This window comes from Benincasa hispida, chromosome 5 (assembly GCF_009727055.1).
Source record: "Benincasa hispida cultivar B227 chromosome 5, ASM972705v1, whole genome shotgun sequence".
Taxonomy (NCBI): domain Eukaryota; kingdom Viridiplantae; phylum Streptophyta; class Magnoliopsida; order Cucurbitales; family Cucurbitaceae; genus Benincasa; species Benincasa hispida.
The window spans coordinates 5,372,702-5,380,992 of NC_052353.1; positions in this window are offsets into that span (position 1 = coordinate 5,372,702).

Genomic DNA, 8,291 nt, shown 5'->3' on the forward strand with positions numbered 1-8,291 from the left:
CATGAAAATTTGGATTTTGAACCTAGATCTATTGGAGAATGTCATCATAGAAAGGATTGGCTCAAGTAGAATGACGTCATCCAAGCATAATTAAATCCATTTTAAAAATGTGAAGTTTTTGGATCTGTAATCCACATATATGATAACACCGAAAATGTGTTATCTTGCTTCACTTACTTCGCGATTGTTTTTGTATTTTACATGTTTAATTAGATATTTTATAGGTTTTGAGTACTTAAGAGGTAGAACAGGATGTTAATGACAAAATGGAGTTAAAATGGGCCAAAATGGAGCTTAATTACATCATTCAGGAAAGAGAAGGCCAAAATGATCAAAATGCCCCTAGAGGCATAGTGCACAACGTAGCAGCACTAGCGTCTGACACCTTTTCCAATAGCACGATTTTTGTGCAACACTGCAATGCTGCGCTGTGGTGCTCCAAACTCTGACGCACGAGGATTTTCGTCAGCGTCACAATGCTACCTCAGTTTTATAAATACCAGTTTCTGTCACCTAGGTAAACAATTCTGCCAATCTGTCGATTTCAGCTATCTTCTACCAATTTCTCTTCTCCTTTCTTCCCTGTTTTGTCAGTAGATGTATCCAAACTCTATCCCATTGAACGACATGTCGATATGGGCTAAGGTACTTAATCTAGCTTAGGTTTTAGGATTTTTCTACCTATTAGTTTACTTTTTGAGCATTTGAACTTGAATTTATTTATATTTCTTGGATTGAATCAATTCTTTAATAGAATTTTATCATATTATCTAACATTTGGGGATTGTACGATTTTTGCCTTTTGATTAATGTATGATATGTGATGTTTAATTATATGTTAATCTGCAAGAAGCAATAGGTTAGTTTAGCTTGTGAGTTAATAATGACAAGCATTATTCTAATCAACCTACTATTGAATCGAATGAATGTTTAATTGAGCTTTTTCCTGTTAGATATTCAACTTAACTTTTCCTTTGAAGTTAATGTTATTAGACCAATTGGATTTGTATTTTTTTCATCTAATTCGAGCTGGACTAATAAAATAACTGGGACAATTAATTTGTTGTTCCAATTATTAAAATTCGTATGATGATAATTCAATGAGCAAGTACACTAAATAGAAAAGTTCCATAATAACCCAAGCTACGCATTTTTCTCATTATTATCACAACTATTTTATTCATTTTTATACAATTTAATTTTGTTGCAATCAATCAATTTCAAAATCCCCCTTTGGTTACCTCGAACGGAAAATTTTTTATTTGAGAAATTTGAGGGTTTCCTGAGTTCTACCAGTTGCTACCACTGCTACATTAGTTTTGAGCGGATACGGTTAAAAGTATTTTTGTTCAGATTTAGGCAATGAAATCCGCTTCGACCAAACTGGCATCGTTGCCAGGGAGCCAAGTATTTTCTCTTTTAAATGGTTTTCGATTTTTTGTTTGTTCTTGAGTATTTCTTTCTTTGTATAACTCAATCCTCCCAGGATCGAAATTCTTTGCTATATTTTGTAGAGCTTGGTAGGGAGGGGAGGAGATGAAAGTGAGAAACTATAGTACAAAGAGCTAGAGAAGAAAAAATCCGTGTAGAAGGCATATTGGAGGAAGAGCATTAAGAAGAAGAAGAAGAAGAGGAGACGATGGTGCAACCTGAGGAGGCACATACATTAACAGACCTAGCTGCACCTAATGTTGACCAACCACCCCCTCTGCATCATATATCCTTAGACTACAAATAACTTTGAGCTTATGTTTGGATTAATTCACTTATTCCGTATTTTATATGATTTGGCAGGAGAGGACCCGCACAAGCACTTAAAGAAGTTCCATATTGTGTGTGATGGTATGAGACCTAATGGTGTTAGGGAGGAGTAAATGAATCTGAGGGCTTTCTCAATCTCCCTCAAGGATGAAGCTAAGGATTAATTTTACTATCTTCCTGCTAGATCAATGTCCTCTTGGCTGAGTTGAAGAAGTAGTTTTTGGAGAAAGTCTCTTCTACCTCTAAAGCTGCAAGGATCAGGAAAGAGATTTATGACATTACCCAGTTTAAAGGGAGACCCTATATGAGTATTGTGAGTGTTTCAAATGCCTATTTGGCAGATTTCCACATCAGTAGATTTTTTATGCGCTCATGATACAATACTTCTATGAAGGGCTTATCTTTAATGATAGAAGTACCATTGATACAGCTGCAGAAGAGGCCCTTGTTAACAAGACCCCTTTAGAGGCTAGAGCACTCATGTCCACTATGGTAGATAATGCTCAACAGTTTGGGATGCGAGATCACGTTTCTCAGTCTTCTACATCTTCATAAGAGGTTGGTGAACTTAGAGCTAAAAATGTTGAACTATCTATCCTTATGAATTAGGTTTGTTCTACAAAGGCTCAGCAAGCTCAACAACCTGTAGCTGAGGTGAATTATGCTAGGAATCAACAAGGCGGACGAATGTAAAATTACAACTATTGGGGCAATCAAAGGAACCATGATGGGAGCAGTTCGAGTATGCCCTTGGAGGACATGGTCAATAGCTTGGCAGAGTCCATCTTGCACATCAAGTAGAGCCAGAAGTAGTTCTAGCAGACCATCACCTCTCACATGCAGAGTATGGCCACCCAAATCTTCTAGTTGGTCGACGCGGTTTGCAGTCTAGACACTCAGCATGGGAAGCTTCATTCCTAACCTATGTCTTATGTGTGTAATGTTAGTGTCATCCCTGCTGTTGGATGCATTGAGAGCTCCCTAACGCCTGATTCAAAGCCAGTGATTGAGACAGTTGAAGTTGTAGATGCTGAGGAAAAAATGACCTGCCCACTTAAAAGACGTGGGGTAAGTTTTGATCCACCTTTTAATTTGAATTATTACATACCTATTGCTCTTTTCCCTAGCAGGTTTTTTTTTCTAAGGAAGGTGTGCACAAGGAGGAGATGCATTCTATTGAGTGTCCAGGTAACAGGAGCCCTACTAAAAAGGGCAAGAAAATTTGGGTTGAGGTCTCTATTGAGGAAAAGAAAGAAGAGATGGTCAGATATGGGCTAGTTTTGCCAGGTAATCTTCCTGTTAAGCATGAGAACCCAAGTATGTGTTTTGTTCCTTGTCAGATAGGGACTAGGAAGTTTGAATGTGCCATGCTTGATTTGGGGTCTGCTATTAATATTATGTTTGCTCTTATTTATGCTAAATTCTAAGCTCATATCCTGCACTTTGTTGATATTCTTGTGCAGTTAGTTGATCTTTCTCTGGTTAAGCCATTAAGGATAGTTAAGGATATGCTTGTCATAGTTAATGGCTTCATTTTTCCTTCTGACTTTTACGTAATTAATATAAACATTGATTCTCTCTCCTCTAAATTATCTGTGTTATTAGGTTGACCCTTCTTAAAGACTACTAGGGTTGTTGTACATGTTGATAAAGGGACCCTAACTCTTAGGCACAAGACAGTTTATTTATTTATTTATGACACTCATGCTTCTACTTATCATGCATTTTCTAGTTCTATTCTTTTTCAGGATGGTAGTCAACCTTCTAAGTTGGGGGGGGGGGGAAGATGGAGGCTCCGCAATTTTTTATGGTTATGATTGATGAAGCCGATTTGGGTCGAGCATACCGACCTTAAACAATTGTGCTACTTGGAGACAACCAGGATTTACATTTTACTTTGCTTTCTTAGTTTAAGTTTCTTTTATATTTATATTTATTTTTCTTGAGCTAAATGCTTTCTAAGTTTCTTGACATTTAGGTTTGTTTTGACCATAAGAGAGATGGAGAGAATTATTGTCAGATGAGCCAGACATCACCGCCATCCAGTGTGCCAAAATTTCGGGCAAGATTTTTGTTTCCCTTTATTTTTTCCATGTTCTTTATTTATTTATCACATTGGGGACAACGTTAGATTTTAGGTTTGGAGTGGGGTATATCTATGTTTTGGCTGGAACCCTTAAGTATCTGAGTTCATGCTATTTTGTTTGTGCGCTTGTGTGCATGTTTGCTCATGTTACTGATTCGTTAATGGGTTGTATATATTGGATTTTATGTCCTAAAACTCGTTGATTGTAAACAATACACTTATTTTGTAAATAGATAAAGTTGTTATTGAATATATGAATTGCTTATTTCGTTTTAGAAATAAATCTAATAAACTAAAAGATCAATGACGATTACATGAGTACTTGAACTTTATGTGGAGACATAAGAGTAGATTAGGTTCGAGTAAATAGTCAAAATAATCTATAGATACAAATAAGGTTGGGTGCTTTATTCTAGTAACGCTATTGGATGTGACCCACTCTGTAGTTGTTACAAGGAGTTGTAAAGTACTACAAACGAAGTGATCCTGGTTCGTTCATGTGGTGAAATGAGGAGTGGAGGCATCTTGTACAATGAGTTTGTATAAGATCGGACCAAGAAATAAGTCACTCTTACTTTATAACGTTATTTACTGTTTAAGACTGGCTATTTCATAGCGATGACCTAGATAACTTAACCTTAATCCTGAGCTAACTATGAACTCCTGTTTATTCGAGATTATCCTTAGATTTGCATAGGTGAGGGTTGGCTTTACAACACCCACTCAATAAGCCTCTCATTCAGGGGTAAGACCGGGTAGATAGCTGGGGACGTAGAGTGCAAGATGAAATTCACTCCTACTCGCTTTCAGGAATATTAGAGAGGATGTTCCCTTAAGTGCTAATTTCAGATCTTGAACAAGGGGCCCCACCCTCTCATTTTTCCGAGAGGGACTCAGTTTTATGATCGGATCAAAAACCAATTGTTCATTAGAGGATTGGTGGGACTTAAGGAACATAGGTAATCTCGGGGGTAAAACAACCTTTTGACCCTACCATTATCACAAACAACCTATGAAAGGTTAACTTACTAATCATGGTTATATCGAGTGGACATTAAATCTACAATGAGGGGAGTGTAACTACTGACCTTTAGTGGAGTGTCTTGGTAGTTAATGAATGGGGGTTAGTTTGGTATAAAGTGTTTAGCCCATTAACCTCGAATCGTTGGAGCCCATGATCTATAGGTCCATTAGGCCCCCTTACTAGATCACAAATGGATTAGCCTTATAATAGCATGATAAGTTGATTTGAAATGTTCAATTTCGAATTAAGGGAATTAATAATTATATGTGAGATAATTATACGTTTACTTTTAGAATTAAACGTAATTGGAGAATCGATTAATATATAAATATGATTTAAATATTAATTTCATGAATAGGAATTCATGGTGATGGATTTGGTGACAAATTAATTTAATATTTGATATGAAATTAATAAAATTATTTAATTAATTATTAATTATTAATTTTATTAGAAAAATTAATTATTGAATTAACTTTGGTAAAATTAATAAAAATTTCAATTTTAATTAAAGAATTAAAGTTGAAAATTGATTTTGATTTTGAAATTGAAATTCAAAATTCAAAGTGGAAAAAATTGAAAATTTGGAAAAACCCACAAAGTGGGATTTTTTCACTCAACTTCAAAGCACCTTAATCACCATAATCCACTAATGCCATCAAGTAGGTAGTGTCTTCATGGGATGAAGACTTCAAAGCATGAGTTGATGGTTTAAAATACAAAAAGAGATTCAGCTGAAAAGGACATGCAATTGCTGAATTGCTGAGTTTTTGAAAGTTGAAGAAGTTGTTATTTAACAAGCTAAAGAACCAGAAAACCCCTCCGCCAATTTTCCTAAGTTCAAAATTGTTTTGAGTCCCACAACTCAATTTAAGGCTTCTAGAGAATAGTAGGGAAGCTCTATTGGTGGTCCATGACTTCGTTAGAGTAGATTGTTGCTGAATTTCAAGTTTAAAAAGGATCTTCAATGGTATGTAATGAAACCCTCTTGATATCCCTTGAACATGCTTATTTTGATGTCAAAATTGAGGAATTAGAATGCTTAATGATCCTGTTTTTTTCCGTTGCATGTTTCTGTAAACCAACAATATATGTGTTATGGCTGGAGCTCTTAAGCATCTGAGCTTGGGCTATTTTGTTTGTGTGCTTATGCATATTTTCTCATGTTAGTGGTTTGTTATGATGACTAGTTGATGATGCACTCCCTTGTGATTTTTCTTGTGTAAAATGATATTTGAGATGAATAATCATGATTTTTAGTCATTTTTTTAAAAAACATTTCTTACTTTTCATGCATGCTTAAGTTCTTTGTCCACCTATATTAGGTCGTGCATGCTTTGAATTGTATTACTTAGCGTGTAGTTTTGATGTCACTTTGATAGGCATACTGATTAGATTGTGTCATGCATTATAGGTTGTAATGTATTAAGGAGTAAAAATGATTTATATGTCTGCTTAAAAATTTGTTGATACAATGTTGCAACACAAAGAAAATATCACGAAAAGAAAGAAAATGAACTTGTAATGTTATGCATGACTAGGGGTAGAAAGAGCTACCTTTACTGTGATTAGTTAGGACATTCATGTGAAAAGAATGAGTATAGTTCCCTACAGTGACGTGTGAAAGCTAATGCCTCTAGATAAGAGAAATGAAAGCTTAAGGTACCATAGAGTTTAATTTTAGACACCTCAGTTGACATACTACTGTTGGGTTAATGCCCTAAATCTTGTAAGGTCCTATAGTTGTAATTGTATTGTATAGACATTTTATTTGTGTAATAAAATATGTGATGTCTTATTTCAAAATTAGTTTCATTAACCACAAACTAATAAACTAACATCCAGGGTTATCTTGTAGCTTAAACATGTATGTAGAGACATACGGGTGGATCATATTTAAGTGATAACCTATATGGTTTGTAGTAGAAGAATAAGACTGGATACTTTATCCTGATGACACTCTGAGTATGGTCCTCTTTGTAGGTGTTAGAATTGTTGTAAAGTACTAGAAATGATCTGATCCTGATCATTCATGTGGTGACCAGTGAGCGGGGATATTCTATACAAAGAAGCTTGTATAAGATTGGACCACGAAAGGTTTAGTCTCATTATATAACATCGTTCATAATAGAGACTTACATTTCACCAGGATGACCATAGATAACATGACCTGAATCCTGAGTGAATTGTGAACTCCAGCCTATGAGGATGGTCCTTTGATTTGTATGGGTGAGAGTGGCCAGATTGTCGACTCAACAAGCCTACCATTTTGGAGATTCGTCTAATTAGAGAGCTGAGAACACAGCTACACAAGAAGAAATTCACTCCTTCCCCAACATCGGGGCAAGTAGATAAATTGCTCCCCTAAGACTGATTCCGGGGTTTGAACAATGTGGCGCCACACCCTCTCTTGGACTGAGAAGGGTTTTCATCATAGTTTGACTATGATTCATTGTTCATTAGAGGGATCAGTGGTACTTAAGAATTTGATGTAACTATAGGGATAAAATGGTAATTTTGGCCCAGCCGTACTTACGAGAAATTTGTGAAGGGTCATCGTACTGTTGATTGGTTATATCCAATGGACACAGAAATATATCTGTAGTACGAAGAGTGTGTTGCCAGTCTTTAATGGAGTGCCCGACAGTTAATGGATGGTGAATAATTTAATTAAAGAGTTTAATTAATTATTCACGTACCGTTGGAGCTTCAAGCTACAAGTGCATGAGGTCCCCTCGGTAGCTCAACGAGATTAAATGAGAATCAATTTTTGGATTAATTTAAATTGTTCAAATTAATTGAGGGAATTAATTATATTCGATACAAATAATTAAATTTTAATTATATGTGATATAATTACTATAATGTATTTGATAGATTATAATATTAAGTATTTATGAGAGGAAATAAATATTTGAATATGATTCAAATATTAATTATATAAATTGGATTCATATAATTAAATTTAATATAAGTGTGATTCATATTAAAAAGCCATTGGTGAGAGAAAATTGAAAATATAGATTATATTGTATTTGATACAATATAAAAACTATAGATTATATGTTATATGTGATATAACATATAGTTATGTGTATATATATATTATTGATTAAAATTATTTTTAATTAATTATTGAATTTTTTTCTTTTTTAGGGAATTAACTTCCCTCCCCAATTTTCTCTCCACCCACGTATTGTGTGGGTGGTTGACAAAAGGATTGGGTTTTTGGTTTATTCTCCTTCTTCTTAGAAGATTAACTATCATATCCCCTCATAGATTACTCTCTTAACCTTAAAGAGAGTGTGACGACAACAGTTACCAACACTTTATGTGGCATTTACTGCCTAGCTGACCTGTTTAGGAACGCTGAACACTATAAATAACAACCAAGAACTAACAGTACTTTGAACATTAAGA